This window comes from Moschus berezovskii, chromosome 10 (genome assembly GCF_049115385.1).
Source record: "Moschus berezovskii isolate FMDL1 chromosome 10, NW_MosBer_1.0, whole genome shotgun sequence".
Classification (NCBI taxonomy): domain Eukaryota; kingdom Metazoa; phylum Chordata; class Mammalia; order Artiodactyla; family Moschidae; genus Moschus; species Moschus berezovskii.
The window spans coordinates 74,481,400-74,498,272 of record NC_142469.1 but is presented as its reverse complement, the minus strand read 5'-3'; the positions used below and the strand labels follow the sequence as shown (position 1 = coordinate 74,498,272).

Genomic DNA, 16,873 nt, shown 5'->3' with positions numbered 1-16,873 from the left:
TATAAGCTATGCTGGAGAATGTTGTTGGTCAAAGAAAAGGAAACAAAGCAGCAAATTTTATATCATGAAAAAATTTAATCAAAATTCCCAAAGAAGATACACTTTCCCTTGGGCAATCAAATATACTTAGTGTGAATAAATGTTGTTATCCTTTTTCATTAAACAAAATTCTTTCCTTCCAACATGCGTGCTGAACCCCATACAATGTATCCTTGAGGTTTATATTTGCTGACATTGACAGTAACCTTGTACAAAGGATTAAAAAAAAATAGGAAAGCAAGATCATTTACAGGACAGGAATCAACACTGGAACTTGAATGACAGACGATGCAAATGCTGCAGTGCTTTTCTAAAAAGTTCCACCCCAGCATTGTAAATAGACACTCATAAAACAAAGCTGATGATTTGTATTCTGCCGTTTCCTCCATACTGACAAGCAGAGACCTAGCTTCGCAGCCCTGGGCTCTTTGTGGCCTCTCATGGCAGACCCTGACTACAATGCAACTCCTGGTGATGCTCTGGGTGGAGGAGGAGGAACCCAGATTCCTTTCAGAGTTGTTCCATTGGGAATGGAACACAGCTCACCATGGCTGATTAAACAAGGTTTTTAAATCACAGCTTCCCAATGTCTTCTAAGAGCTCATTACAGGGAGCTTTATAAGGAACTAAAATTCGCAAAACTTTTATTCCTCTGCCCCACTGAAAAATAGACCCGTTCTGATGCTGGGAAAGGTTGGGGGTGGAGGAGAAGGGGACAACAGAGAATGAGATGGCTGGATGGCATCACCAACTCTGTGGACATGAGTTTGAGTGAACTCCGGGAGTTGGTGATGGACAGGGAGGCCTGGCGTGCTGTGATTCATGGGGTCGCGGAGAGTCGGACACGACTGAGCGGCTGAACTGAACTGAACTGAACTGAATGTCTTTTCATATCTAAAATAATAAATATCTGCCTGGACTATAGCACTTGGCATTACTGTGAGTAATGAGGGGTGAATCTATGTAAAAGGTTTTTGGTTCTATTAAGATAAGCTTCCAAAATTATACAAAACATGCTTGTTCAAAAATCAACCAGAGATTTTCTTAATGATGGGAGTTCAGAAAGGCAGCAGCAAAGAATGTTTCATATATTTCAAAGAGGACTTAATTACTCAGAATTTCCCAAATTAATAAAAATATTTAATAGGAAGTAGGGACTGAGTTTGGAAAGGACATTGGGACATAGATCTGTAATGTCAAAAACTTTTGAGCTTCTAAATGTATTTTGATTATTAAAATTTAGATTACATGCTATTAACCTTCTAGAACAGGTTTCCTTAAACAAAGAAAAAGGTCAAGGTAAATTAATGGTTAATTTCCTTAAATCAATTTAAAAAAATTAGAATTAAAGGTAACTCCCATTTTGCCAAAGAAAAGAGCCAAAATGTAATTTGAATATTCCAGATGTTGAGACTCAAGATGAAAAGAAAAAAGTTTGATTTGTTACAATATTTGATTTGTCAATGTATTTTCCATACCTACTTATAATAAAGTCATATAATATATGAAGTAATATAACATGAGAGAGTAATGAGGGTGGAAATGGGGGAAAAACAACAAATAACTACAAAGAAAAAGAGAAGTGAAGTGAAGTTGTTCAGTCGTGTCCCATTCTTTGCTACCCCGTGGGCTGTAGCCTACCGGGCTGCTCGGTCCATGGGATTCTCTAGGCAAGAATACTGGAGTGGGTTGCCATACAAACAATGGAGCAGAATTCATTCAACCTGTTCACCTGAGGGCTTATAGTAATAGTAGTAATACTAATGAGAAATTACTTTCTCATTCACATTTCAGAAAACAACTTTTTTCTATACTCTTTCATGCACCTCTGATATTCATGCTTAGGCATCATTAGAACTGGTTTTTGAATTATCTAACAGTTTTTATGAGTGAATCCTTTTTGCTTCCATCTAGGTTGTGAAATAATAGGCAATTTTAAATAGATGCATGGTACTGTTACCAGATGTTTTTTTCCCCAGGCTACAAGTGTTCATTTCCATAATATTAAAATCATTGTCTATTTCATTCACCCTAAGGTATATACTGATGATATATCTCTATATAATTACTTGGTCAAGTACTTACTTAAGTAATTTTTAAAAATGGTTGGTTTAATATCATCCTTTAATTGAGAAACTGCATCTCCTAAGAATAGGGCTTCCTGGGTAGCTTAGTGGCAAAGAACCTTCCTTCAATACTGGAGACTTGGGTCAATCTCTTGGTCAGGAAGATACATTGCAGGAGGAAATGGCAACCCACTTCAGTATTCTTGCTGGGAAAATCCCATTGACAGAGAAGGCTGGCGGGCTACAGTCCACAGGGGTGGCAAAGAGTCCAACATATTGAACGACTGAGCACACCTCCTAGGGTTAATTATTTATTCTCTGCTGAAGCCGAAGCTCCAATACTTTGGCTACCTGATGCAAAGAGCCAGCTCATTAGAAAAGACCATGATGCTGGGAAAGATTAAAGGCAGGAGGAGAAGAGGATGACAGAGGATGAGACGGTTGGATGGCAGCACTGACTCAATGGTCAAGAGTTTGAGCAAGCTCTGGGAGATGATGAAGGACAGGGAAGGCTGGTGTGCTGCAGTCCATGGGTTGCAAACAGCTGGCCATGACTGAGTGACTGAACAACAATAAAACTCCTTTGCTTCTATTTATCAACTGCATCAAATAATCTCTTTATAAGAAATGAAACCAAGCATTTCTTGGTATTGTTTCCAGCTAATGTGTCTTCCCCAAAGGGTACATATCACTGGAGAGAGTCTTTGTAACAAGTCAGTTATTTGTTGTTCAGTACTCAGTCATGTCTGACTCTTTGTGACCCCATGGACTGCAGCACATAAGGCTTCCCTGTCCTTCACCATACCCTGGAGTACTGCTCAAATTCATGTCCACCAAGTCTGTGATGCCATCCAACCACCTCGTCCTCTGTTGTCCCCTTCTCCTGCCTTCAATCTTTCACAGAATCAGGGTCTTTTTCCAATGAGTCAGCTCTTCGCATCAGGTGGCCAAAGTATTGGAGCTTCAGGCTTAGCATCAGTTCCTCCAACGAATATTCAGGCCTGATTCCTTTAGGATTGACTGGTTTGATCTCCTTGCAGTCCTGGGACTCTCAGAAGTCTTCTCCAACACCACAGTTCAAAAGCATCAATTCTTTGGTGCTCAACTTTCTTTATGGTCCAAGTCTCACATCCACACATAACTACTAAAAAAACCCAAAGCTTTGATTAGATGGATCTTTGTTGGCAAAGTAATGTCTCTGCTTTTTAATAGGCTGTCTATGCTTGTCATAGTTTTTCTCCCAAGGAGTAACTGTCTTTTAATTTCATGGCTGCAGTCACCATCTGCAGTGATTTTGGATCCCAATAAAATAAAGTTATAAATTTTTTTTTTTATGGAATATTTGCTTTCTGGGGAAAAAGCTGTGGAAATACTTAGAATATAAGTTGTCCTTTCATATAAAGCTTTGGATAAAGGCTTCTCTGTCTCTTCTCCATCTGTATTCTGCTCCATACTCCAAATGCTATATTGGCTTGGCTCCTTTACCTGCTTGCTTCCCCACTCTCCAATAATCCCTTCAATGTCCCAGTCTTCACTGTCTCCATCAAATCAAATGTGCACAGAGCTGCAAGTCATCAACTGACTTTATTGTCTCTGCTAGCTATCATCTCTGGACATTTATTAGTTTTGCTATCAAACTCTGAGGTATGGGGTATTACCACCTCATTTTCTTTACTTCTACTCTACCAACCTTACTTGTTTGATCTACTTCAGCCTGCTTTCCACACTTAGAACTTCACTAACAGTATGTCTTGAAAGGTCACTTATCAGCCCTATCTAGCAACCACAAATGGGCTTTTGTTCAGTTCCATGGAGAAGGAAATGGCAACCCACTCCAGTGTTCTTGCCTGGAGAATCCCAGGGATGGGGAAGCCTGATGGGCTGCCGTCTACGGGGTCACACAGAGTCGGACACGACTGAAGTGACTTAGCAGCAGCAGCAGCATGTGATGTGTAATAATTCTTAAGATTCTTGACTCCTTGGTTTTCTACTGCATTAAACTTTTCTGCTACTTCTTTCTCTGGAGTATGACAGAGGTACCTCTGTCTCCATTCTAAATACATTTTTCTTTTATTCTATACTCAGTATATGGATGTTTCTAACCCTTTTTTTTGGTTATCCTTTCTTACTGAATTTCCATTCCTCTCTCATGGATTGAACTGCATTCAGCCCTGGTTTCTCAAGCTGTATCTTCTATCCTGTCCCATGTTCCTGTATACATTTGGTCATGGTGCCATAGCAAAGGTCCAGAAACTGGGTAGACAACAGAAACCTGAGATCGAGGTGTCAGCTGGGAGAACCCCCTCACCTGCCCACTTGCATCTATCACTAGCATTCTATATTAATAAATCTACTTCTTGCCTATCAAAAAAGAAAAAGAAAAGATGCCAGCAAGGCTGGTTCCTTCTTAGGCCCCTCACCTTGGCTTGTAGACGGTCATCTTTTTCCTCTGTTCTCCCACGGTCTTCCTTCTGTGATTGTTTGTGTCCTAATTTCCTCTTCTTTAAGGAAAAGTCATGGTGTATTAGGGACCACATTAAGTGCCCCGTTTTAGCTTAATCAGAATAAAGGATCCTTTCTTCAAATTCAGTCTCATTTTGAGGTTCTGGGAGCTAGGACTTCAACATGTGAATTTTGGGGGGACAGTTCAGCCTATAACATTTTTGTACTGAATGACTGTTTAATGACATATCAAACACTCAGAATACCCAAAGTTTATTATCTGGATTTTCCCAGGAAACAAATGACTATTTTGCCAACTTCCATGAGTCACATGAGTCAAGCCATCGCTTCATTGCTCTGTTGTAAAGTGGAAACTATGCTGCTACTGCTAAGTCACTTCAGTCGTGTCCGACTCTGTGTGACCCCATAGACAGAAGCCCACCAGGCTCCCCCGTCCCTGAGATTCTCCAGGCAAGAACACTGGAGTGGGTTGCCATTTCCTTCTCCAATGTGTGAAAGTAAAAAGTGAAGGTGAAGTCGCTCAGTCGTGTCCGACCCTTAGCGACCCCACAGACTGCAGCCTACCAGTCTGCTCCATCCATGGGATTCTCTGCTGCTGCTGCTGCTAAGTCACTTCAGTCGTGTCCGACTGTGTGTGACCCCATAGATGGCAGCCCACCAGGCTACCCCATCCCTGGGATTCTCCAGGCAAGAACACTGGAGTCTAGGCAAGAGTATTTGGAGTGGCTTGCCATTGCCTTCTCCGTGGAAACTATAGAGCCTACATAATATTGCTTTCACTCTATTATTTGAATCAGATTAGTGCCTCAATCCTATTCCTTGAGATGCTTCTTGTCTAACTTTCTGTTCGAATTGCTATATCATACTAGGTTCTCATCACGCATTCGAATTCAATTCTCTGACTTTAGTTTTCTTGCTGGGGAAAGTTTTATCAAGAATTACTTCTGCTGTTGCACTTCCTTAATGAAGAACCTGCAGTGGCCCTGAGATCTGTAGTATCATTCAAGTTTCTGTGCAGTTCCAATACACTGTAGTATCTATGCAGCTCCCTGTTCTCTAGCTCCCTGCACAGACGCCCCAGAGCACTGCAGTAAACTCACAAAGGCACAGTGGGATGCTGTAAATGTTTGAAGGCAACAAAGAAATACTATGTATCTATTGGACGCCACACAAACAGCTAGCTCCGGGTAGTTCACAATTTTAACAGATAATACCATATTCCTCTAGAGGACATTCTCAACATTTTGAGCTATGTTTTTGTTTACTTGCATTTTCAGTCATGTCATATCTTTGTTAAGGAAAGTTTTCAGTGAATGCTGTGATTAAAAACCAAGTGTTGTACAAAAATTAATGTGTAGCAGAAAATAAGGGCAGCAGGATCTTATCTGATTCTAGGTTTTGAGAATTTGAATATTACTCATCTTGCAAGATCCCGTTAGTAAGTAACTGTAGTAATTTATGAAGAAAAATTATTATATTGTTTAAATTTATGTGAATTATTTTTTAATGATTGCTAAGTTGCTAAATTACTAGCTGATCGCCGAAGAATTGATGCTTTTGAACTGTGGTGCTGGAGAAGACTCTTGAGAGTCCCTTAGACTGCAAGGAGATCCAACCAGTCCATTCTAAAGGAGATCAATCCTGAGTGTTCATTGGAAGGACTGATGCTAAAGCTGAAACTGCAATACTTTGGCCACCTCATGCGACGAGTTGACTCGCTGGAAAAGACTCTGATGCTGGGAAAGGTTGGGGGCGGGAGGAGAAGGGGACGACGGAGAATGAGATGGCTGGATGGCATCACCGACTCTGTGGACATGAGTTTGAGTGAACTCCGGGAGTTGGTGATGGACAGGGAGGCCTGGCGTGCTGTGATTCATGGGGTCGCGGAGAGTCGGACACGACTGAGCAACTGAACTGAACTGAACTGAAGTTGCTAAATTACAAATATTTTTTTGCTGTTCAGCCCTAACTACCGTGGCACATTTCAGTTGATCTAGAAGGCAATGTGAAAAAAATATGGAGATGCTAAGAGAACTGACTCACTGGAAAAGACCCTGATGCTGGGAAAGATTGAAGGCAAGAGAAGAAGCGGATGACAGAGGATGAGATGGTTGGATGGTATCACCAACTCAATGGACATGCATTTGAGTAAGCTCTGGGAGTTGGTGATGGACAGGGAAGCTTGGCATGCTGCAGTCCATGCAGTTGCAGAGTCAGACACGACTGAGCAGCTGAACTGAAGAGAACCACATGTTGAAAAAGTTCTGGAATTTCCAATCTAGCCTTTTCTTGTATCCATTCTGCTACTTATATTTGCTTAAGGTAATTTTTCCACTGAAATTCTCATTCTTACAGCTCTCTGACCATTGAAATGCTGCTTTTCTTTCTTTGCCTGGATGATGCCCCACTGGACAGAAGACTAGGAAAAAGAAGCTCTTTTAGTGATGTTCTTAAAATCTACTGAGAAGTCAGCAGCAACCACAACTGGTAAAAGAGCTAAAGGATTAAAAAAACAAAAACAAAAACAGAACTCTGTATAAACCAACTCATCCCATAGCAATGAAAAATTCAAACAATACATCACACAACACTGTTAAGTTATGCATACTGTGCATAACTTAAGTTTTCCACAATTTTGGACTTTGTAGAATTAATTATCAGTTTTATATTTGACATTTTCATATTAGTTCATCTTGGGGACGATGTTGATTTCTCTAATTTTATGAAGCACTCCACATACAGAGAATAGAAGATTTCATTTTCTCTGGCTATTAAAAACCAAGTTGTCATCATCATTGGCTAGAAATATTTGCTTTCCCACAGGTAGAAATAAGTGCAATTCCAGTTTGCTTTAGGGCAATTGTTATATTTACTGGAAAGATTAGACTATATTTACCAGAGATGAAAACTGTATCCCTTTTCAATACAAAGAGAAAGTGAATTTAATGAAAATATTTCATTCCATAGAAGTCCCCAAAGACCTAGCCTTTTACTTTTCCCCTTTATGCTTCCCTGGTGGCTTAGAGGGTAAAGAATATGCTTGCAATGAAGGAGAGCCTAGTTCAATCCCTCCCTAGGTGGCGAAGATCCCATGAAGAAGGGAATGGCTACCCACTTCAGTACAATTACCTGGAAAACTCTGTGGACAGAGGAGTCTGGTGGACCACAGTCCATGGGGTCACTGAGTGTTGGACACGACTGAGCAACTAATGTTTTCATTTATCTATTAAGTAAAATTCTCTTTGGGGAGATTCAGATATCAAGTTTCAAAGGCACTGCAAGACAAAGGAGCAGCACCCATCCCTTCCTGGAGATGGTTCAGTGCTAAGCCCTTCACTCGGCTGATCCTCAATTTCACCCCATTAAGAATAGAGCAACACAAGTAGCTGTTTCCCACGAGTACCTGTTTTAATTCTACCTTCAGGGGAAAGAAACAGCTTGATTGCAAGTAACATTATAGTTACTATGCAATATATAACCTAATGTCACACATAATAATGTAGTGTGCAGGCAGAACATTGCATTAAAGATTTAATGAGGCAGGAAAGTTTTCCCTCATGAGTGGAAAAGGTTGAAGTTAATTCATAAAGCTAAGCTTTATGAAAGTATTTTGTATTAAGTTTTGTGTGTTCTCTTTTCCCCCAATCAAGAAATATGAATGAATTGAGGGGTAACGAATGGATGATCTATGGAGGACAATCTATCTGCAAGCAAATTTTTCTCAGAAAAATAAGCCCGGAATATTTGGTTCTCTGATGTTAGAACATCATCATTCTTACTTCACGAAGTGGGGCATAAAACCCCATATTTGCTTTTCTTACCAGAACAAATATTTCAGGAGGGATATATTAAAATCAAAGGAGGGAAAGGCTTTGTAATATTGAGCAAGATAAATGAAACATACCTGTCAATTTCAATTTAGTATCACAAAGTGGGCAGGTGATTTATCTTTCTAGATTCCAAGCCCCAGAGCTTTAAACTCGGAAAAGGGACCTCCCGTTTAAGTGTTTACTACTTCATTCATTCACAGAGATCTCTTTCAAAACAGAAGTGTCCCACTTCAGGACTTGCTCTGTTCTTCCATACATTTAGAACATTGCAATAAGAGCACATTCTCTCCTTTCAAAGTACGATAATTATTAGAATAGAACAGATGCAAGAGGATGCTAAATTAGAAAACAGAATTGACATGGGAGATCATAAAGTTACATCATCTTTAATGCATAGAAAGTAGACTTGGAGTGGTAGGTGTCAGATGGAGATAATGGATTCTAGAAATGGTGCTTTGGAAGGGAATAACCTTCTTTATGTATTCCAAGAGACACATAGGAAAAAAAAATTCTTGAGGAATTTTACTTTCTGCCTGCCTTATTTCTCCCTTTCTTTCTCCCCCCCCAACTCTGCTTGCTTTTCCTGCCCTCTTTCCTCATTTTATAATCTCCCCCTACCCATCTCCCTCCCATCTTTCTTCTGATTTTTTCCTTTTAGACTTGGTCAGTTTTAACCTGATAAGATAATTTTTCATTCCTTTGTACTTGGTATCATCTAAAGTTCATACATGAAGTAAGACAGAGAAAGATTAACATCATGTGATATTGCTTATATGTGGAATCTAATAAAAAATGGTACAATGACCTATTTACAAAACAGAAATAAGGTCACAGATGTAGAAAGCAAACTTATGGTTATGTGGGAGTAAGGGGGGGTGTAAATTGGAAGACTGGGACTGACATATACATGCTACTACATATAAAATAGATAATAAGAACCTATTACATAGCACAGAGAGCTCTATTCAATACTCTGTAATGACCTATATGGGAATAGAATCTAAAAAAGAGTGGATATATGTATATGTATAACGGATTCACCTTCTTGTACAGAAGAAACTAGCACAGCATTATAAACCAACTATATGCCAATAAAAATTAATTCAAAAATAAAATAAATTAAAAAATAAAGTTCATACATATCCAAAGCAGTGACAAAAATCATGAATGTGACAGGGCCAAGGACAGAGTTTTGTGGCAGCCACAAGACACACTCTCTCAGTGTGCACGCGTGCTTATTCGCTCAATCATATCCAACTCTTTATGACCCCAAGGACTGTAGCCTGCTAGGCTCCTCTGCCCATAGAATTCACAGGCAAGAATACAGGAATGGGTAGCCTATCCCTTCTCCAGGGGATTTTCCTGACACAGGGATCGAACCCAGGTCTCCCACATTGCAGGTAGATTCTTTACCATCTGAGCCAACAAGGAAGCCCATCCCTCAGTGTAACACTCACTAATTGACCAATCAGTGTCCCTGAAGCACAGTCCTTCAACTCTGTATGGAACTACCTAAACTCATTTATTCTTCCTAACTTTCACCATGCTTTCCAAATTCTTACAACCTACCTCCTAGCCAGTATTCATATACAATGTTTCCCATTAATACTGCCTAGAGATAATCTTTATAGTGTTCTCATTGGCAGAGGAAAGACAAAGTAATTGTGAGAGATACATCCTGAGGAATTAAGAAGTCAATATGAGATTCCCATATGAACTTTTGCTTAATTATTTATTCACTTGAATAATACCTACCTATCTTCAGCATAAGCTTTCTGCCTCCTGTGTAACAAAACAAGGCCCAATTATATTTTCCCTATATTCAGTTATGATTCAATGCAAAAGGAATTATAAGAGTTTGATCAGGTAAGAATATTTCTGATTGCAACTGAAAAGCAGACACTTAGTGGTTTTCCTAGAACAAGAATACCAAAAGTTGAAGGATCAAAAAAAATTATTTTGGGCTACACTGTGTGGCATGCAGGATCTTGGTGCTGCCTGCAGTGGAAACGCGGAGTCTTAACTACTGGATCACCAGTGAAGTCCCCCAGGTCAAATTTCTAAATACTACAATTAAATGGGTTAAATTTTTTCTACTTAATATATTTTGACAAACACCTAGATCCATTGAGGACACTTAAAAACATAAACATCTCATGAATAAATTCACTAAATATTACATAGAAGATGAAGAGCTTAGAAGTAGTGGTTTCTCTAAGTTCTCTGACTTAAGAGAACTACTTGCTACCTTGTGACATGCAGTGATCAAGTATTGAGTTGAAATAGTACAGTCTCAACAGATGTGAGTGTATGGCAGCAGCCAATTCTCGAAACTATTTTTTGTTCTCAGGCCCAGACTCAAAAATAGGATGTTTGTAACAGCTGTTTGTCTTCTGTTTACTTACTATGTTTGGATGGAAGCTTCTATTAGTACTCCTGCTGTGGGTTGGATTAATTTATGAGTAAATATTCAGCACAAAAAAATACATGTAATACATAATTAAACATTGATCTAATCAAATAAACCATAAATTATGGTTTTATATAAACATAAGGTTCTTATTGACTAGGGCTTAATTTTTTCTTTAAAGTTCTCTGCCAAGGAAATAGAAAACTGTTTCCTCAGGATATACAACATTGATGTGATTAAAATAACAGAACCCATTTTAATCCAAGTTCCATTAAGTTAAAGAGAAACATACTTACTCTTTTCACATAAATAACAAATGAATGAAAACAAAACATACAATCCTTGTGGAAAATTTATGAAAACACTGTAAAAAGGAGTTAACAACATTGCTATTTCCGATGTGAATGAGAATTTTAGTTAATCTTTCTCTTACTGCTTAAGTATTTTGCCTTATAAGTATATTCATTACTTTGGATAGTATATGACTATTGTATAATCTTTTCCCTTCTTATTGCAAAAATAGCAACAATTGTAATAAACAGAGCCTTCCTTTTGCTCATAGACAATTCTAACAGTTTGTATGTTCAGCAATACTATGGTTGTAAGTGCTGTGTGTTTAAATAAGTTCAATTAATTTTAGGTTATATTATTTAAAAAGAGGTTATTTTGAGACAGTCGTCAATTTACTTCCCCAAAAGAAGAAGCCAGAACACATCTTGGAATACTATTTTGATTTGAGGCTAAATTGATCTCTCCTTTTCTTTCTTCTTTCATTCGTGATCTCTGCAGGTGATTCTTTATTACCAGCAGAAGCTGATTACGAATTTTAGAAGATTCCCAAATGTGCAGTGGAAACTAAGTCACACCCCAGAGAAGAATCAACAGGCTAATAAAATACTTTTAAGTATCTTCTTCCAGAAAGACCAGATAAAGGGCTTCTGTTAGTTATCTGACATGTCTATTAATACAGGAATCAGTTCTGAATCACACAAAAGATCAAACCCATTTCTGGAGATTTTCCATATCTTATTTTGGATTCTGGTTCTGCCTTTAAATTGCTGTATGGCCTTTGGGAAAGTTATTTATGCCTTCAGAGTCTCACTTAATTTTCACTTAAATGAGCTGAATTACACCTATCTCAGAATTTTGATCTGAGGGTGAAATGAGAAAATTCACATTAAATTCCTCATCTAGTACTTAGCACATATTTTAATAAATGTTACATGTTATACTGTTTTAATATCTTCTCAAAATTAAATATATACACACTGCACACTAAAAAACCTAACAATATTTATTTCATGATTTTACATGAACTTCAAAATCCGAGGATTTTTGGAAGAGTCACAGTGATGGCAGGATTCAGGTCTTATTCACGTTTTAATGTTTCCCTTCAGTATTCTGCACAAATGTCTTACAGACAGTAGATGGTACATAAATATATGTAAATTTTAATCAAATTCTATGTCATATATCATTTCAATGTTTTATAGCTGGAGAAGTAACAAAAAAAAAAAACAACTTGGAAAATTTGTACTACTCCATGAGATAACTTTTAGTTGTTATTAAAGCAGGTCTTTAGTGGTCTATTATCTCAATTAGTCCTTAAAAACAAACCAAACTAGATATGCCTATTTGAGCTTTTTAATGATTTGAGCTTACCACAGGAACTTACTGTACTGCTGACTGGCAAATTATACATGCATTTGTTTTAAAATAAGGAACCTGTAGCATTGGGAAGTTTGATCTGCAGTTGAAGGGAAAAATCAATATTTAAGTCATTTAGACATTTACACACATGAAGCAAATATATGCCATTACTTCTCATTAGCTTCTATATGCTAGGATAATAGTGCAATTTCCAGTGCCCACAAATACATATTTTATAAGCCACAAACACATTTTCAATATGCTCTGATATATTGGCAAACAATGTACTCTCTGTATTAAGAAGATACCTAGCATACAGATTAAAGGAAGCAATGATCCAACTGCGATCACAGCCAGTCAGAGCACATTCTTGACATCACCGTTTAAGAGTAGTTGACAAATTAGAGTTCATTCAAAGAGGAATGACTGGGATGTTGATGGCTCTAAAAGCTGAGGAAAAGGTTTAGAAAGGTAATGGGAATGTTTGACCTAACAAGAAAATACTTAGGGAAAACATGATTGTTTTCACAAATGGTTGAAGGTCTAGTGTGTACAATAGGTAGAAAACTTGCTCTGTTTGTAGCATGGAACTTGAGCCTATATAAAGAAGTGAGGGGAAGGAGTACTGCTTGGTTATGTGTAAAAATTAACTTATAATATCTAGAAAATGAAATGAACTACCTTAGTGAAATGGGATGAACTACCTTGCAGGATATTCATAGCCCTGAAGATATGTGAATAGAGGTCCACCCGTTGGGGAAGGTGGAGGAGAAATGACTCCACTTCTGAAAGCTTAGCTTAGATCTGAAATCACTAGGCAACTTGCAATTCTACCATGCTGTTTCACAGCTACTTTATTATTAATAATAGTTGGGTTGATTAAATACCAGGGTAAGTAAGCCTTTGCAATTTCTATTGTAGAACACCAGAATACTACTAGATTTATGTACATCTGCTTCGTGCTCTGTGATTTTAGAGATACAGAATTAACAGGAGAGTAGCACATTTTGGTAAGAGAAAACTGCTTGTATACATAGTATCGGAGAGACAGAAAGGAATAGTGGGGGAAAAGAACACGATCTGGAGCTAGACTTCTGAGGGAGAAATAGCCCTGCCACTTATTAACTGAGTATGGTGGTGGTGGTGGTTTGGTCGCTAAATCATATTCGACTCTTGTGACCCCATGGACTATAGTCTACCAGGCTCTTCTGTCCATTGGATTTTCCAGGCAAGATCCTGGAGTGGGTTGCCATTTCCTTCTGCAGTTAACTGAGTATGACTACCATTAACTACTTAATCTCTCTGTCTCAAATCTTCATCTGAAACATGGACATGATAAAACAGTAAATGTCTCACAGAGTTGTGTAAGAATTCCACTGAATAGTCCAGGACAGTACATGACATTACGCACGTGCTGAATAAAGGTTAGTTGATATTCTTGTTCTTGTTGCTATTATGTAAACAATACCCAAGAATTTGTAACCATCCAGAGCAACATATGGACGTCACCAGACAGCCAATACTGAAATCAGATTGATTATAGTCTTTGCAGCCAAGGATGGAGAAGCTCTATACAGTCAACAAAAAACAAGACCAGGAGCTGACTGTGGCTCAGATCATGAACTCCTTATTGACAAATTCAGACTGAAATTGAAGAAAGTGGGGAAAACCACTAGACCATTCAGGTATGACCTAAATCAAATCCCTTACAATTATACAGTGGAAGTGAGAAATAGATTTAGGGACTAGATCTGATAGACAGAGTGCCTGATGAACTATGGATGGAGGTTCAAGACATTGTACAGGAGGCAGTGATCAAGACATTCCCCAAGAAAAAGAAATGCAAAAAGGCAAAATGGCTACCTGAGGAGGCCTTACAAATAGCTGTGAAAAGAAGAGAAGTGAAAAGCACAAAAGGGAAAATGAAAGGTATAAGCATCTGAATGCAGAGTTCCAAAGAATAGCAAGGAGAGATAAGAAAGCCTTCTTCAGTGATCAGTGCAAAGAAACAGAGGAAAACAACAGAATGGGAAAGACTAGAGATCTCTTCAAGAAAATTAGAGAAACCAAGGGAACATTTCATGCAAAGATGGGCTCAATAAAGATCTGTATGGTACAGATCTAACAGAAGCAGAAGATATTAAGAAGAGGTGGCAAGAATACACAGAAGAACTATACAAAAAAGATCTTCACGAACCAGATAATCACGATAGTATGATCACTCACCTAGAGTCAGACATCCTGGAATGTAAAGTCAAGTGGGCCTTAGGAAGCATCACTATGAACAAAGCTAGTGGAGGTGATGGAATTCCAGTTGAGCTATTTCAAATCCTGAAAGATGATGCTGTGAAAGTGCTACACTCAATATGTCAGCAAATTGGGGAAATTCAGCAGTGGCCACAGGATTGGAAAAGATCAGTTTTCATTCCAATCCCAAAAAAAGACAATGCCAAAGAATGCTCAAACTACTGCACAATTGCACTTATCTCACATGCTAGTAAAGTAATGCTCAAAATTCTCCAAGCCAGGCTTCAACAGTACGTGAACCGTGAGCTTCCAGATGTTCAAGCTGTTTTTAGAAAAAGCAGTGGAACCAGAGATCAAATTGCCAACATCCGCTGGATCATCAAAAATGCAAGAGAGTTCCAGAAAAATATCTATTTCTGCTTTATTGACTGTGCCAGAGCCTTTGACTGTGTGGATCACAATAAACTGTGGAAAATTCTGAAAGAGATGGGAAAACCAGACCACCTGACCTGCCTCTTGAGAAACATGTATGCAGGTCAGGAAGCAACAGTCAGAACAGGACATGGAACAATAGACTGGTCCAAATAGGAAAAGGAATATGTCAAGGCTGTATATTTTCACCTGCTTATTTAACTCATATGCAGAGTACATCATGAGAAATGTTGGGCTGGATGAAGCACAAGCTGGAATCAAGATTGCTGGGAGAAATATCAATAACCTCAAACATGTAGATGATACCACCCTAATGGCAGAAAGTGAAGAACTAAAGAGCCTCTTGATGAAAGTGAAAGAGGAGAGTGAAGAAGGTGGCTTAAAGCTCAACATTTGGAAAACTAACATCATGGCATCTGGTCCCATCACTTCATGGGAAATAGATGGGGAAACAGTGGAAACAGTGGCAGACTTTATTTTTGTGGGCTCCAAAATCACTGCGGATGCTGATTGCAGCCATGAAAATAAAAGACGCTTACTCCTTGGAAGGAAAGTTATGACCAACCTAGATAGTATATTAAAAAGCAGAGACATTACTTTGCCAACCAAGGTCCGTCTAGTCAAGGCTATGGTGTTTCCCGTGGTCATGTATGGATCTGAGAGTTGGACTGTGAAGAAAGCTGATCGCCAAAGAATTGATGCTTTTGAACTGTGGTGTTGGAGAAGACTCTTGAGAGTCCCTTGGACTGTAAGGAGATCCAACCAGTCTGTCCTAAAGGAGATTATTCCTGGGTGTTCATTGGAAGGACTGATGTTGAAAATGAAACTGCAATACTTTGGCCACCTGATATGAAGAGCTGACTCATTTGAAGAGACTGAAGGCAGGAGGAGAAGGGGACAACAGAGAATGAGATGGTTGGATGGCAAAACTGACTCAATGGAGATGAGTTTGAGTAGACTCCAGGAGTTGGTGATGGACAGAGAGGTCTGGCTAGCTGTGGTCCATGGGTTGCAAAGAGTTGGACATGACTGAGTGACTGAACTGAACTGAACTGAGAACAACATTCTCTGACTACCACATCACTGCAACAAATCAGTATGATCTGGATATTTTTAATTTTGAAAACAAACATTTGCCACATTTTTAAGCAAGATACCACATTGACGTTTAGACGCTAACTCATGTACTACTCTTTTGCGACCCCATGGACTGTAGCTCGCTAGGCTTCTCTGTCCATGGGATCTCCCAGGCAAGAATACAGGAGTGGACTGCCATTTCCTTCTCCAGAGGATCTTCCTGACCCAGGAACTGAACCCACGTCTCCTGTATTGACAGGCAAATTCTTTACCACTCAGTTACCTCGGAGCCCTGAGCAAAACATACAGAACATAAAATTATGGTAGGTCTCAAAACTTAAGGGACTCAATTATTAAGCCTTATATAATCAAGCAAATATTTATATGAAACCTTAGAATTTCAGTAACACATCTGGCACCATTTTTTTACTCTTGAAAAATCTTGTATTATTGTTGTTGCTATTTATCTTATTTGAAAATAACTTTTTAATTGGAGGAAAGTTGCTTTACAATATTGCATTGGTGTCTGATGTACAACCATACAACCATAATTATTCATATATAACCTTCTGCTTGAACCTCCTTCCTCCCTCTCCCCTTCCTTCACATCATCACAGAGCACCAGGCTGGGTTCCCTGTGTTACATAGTAACTACTCGC

General features: G+C 38.7%; 1 protein-coding gene across 1 annotated transcript in view; it reads right to left on the bottom strand.

Annotated features, from left to right (window-relative positions):
• The window catches only part of LAMA2 (laminin subunit alpha 2), a 710,698-nt gene that overhangs the window by 318,392 nt on the left and 375,433 nt on the right, over nucleotides 1-16,873 (bottom strand). The window lies entirely within an intron of this gene.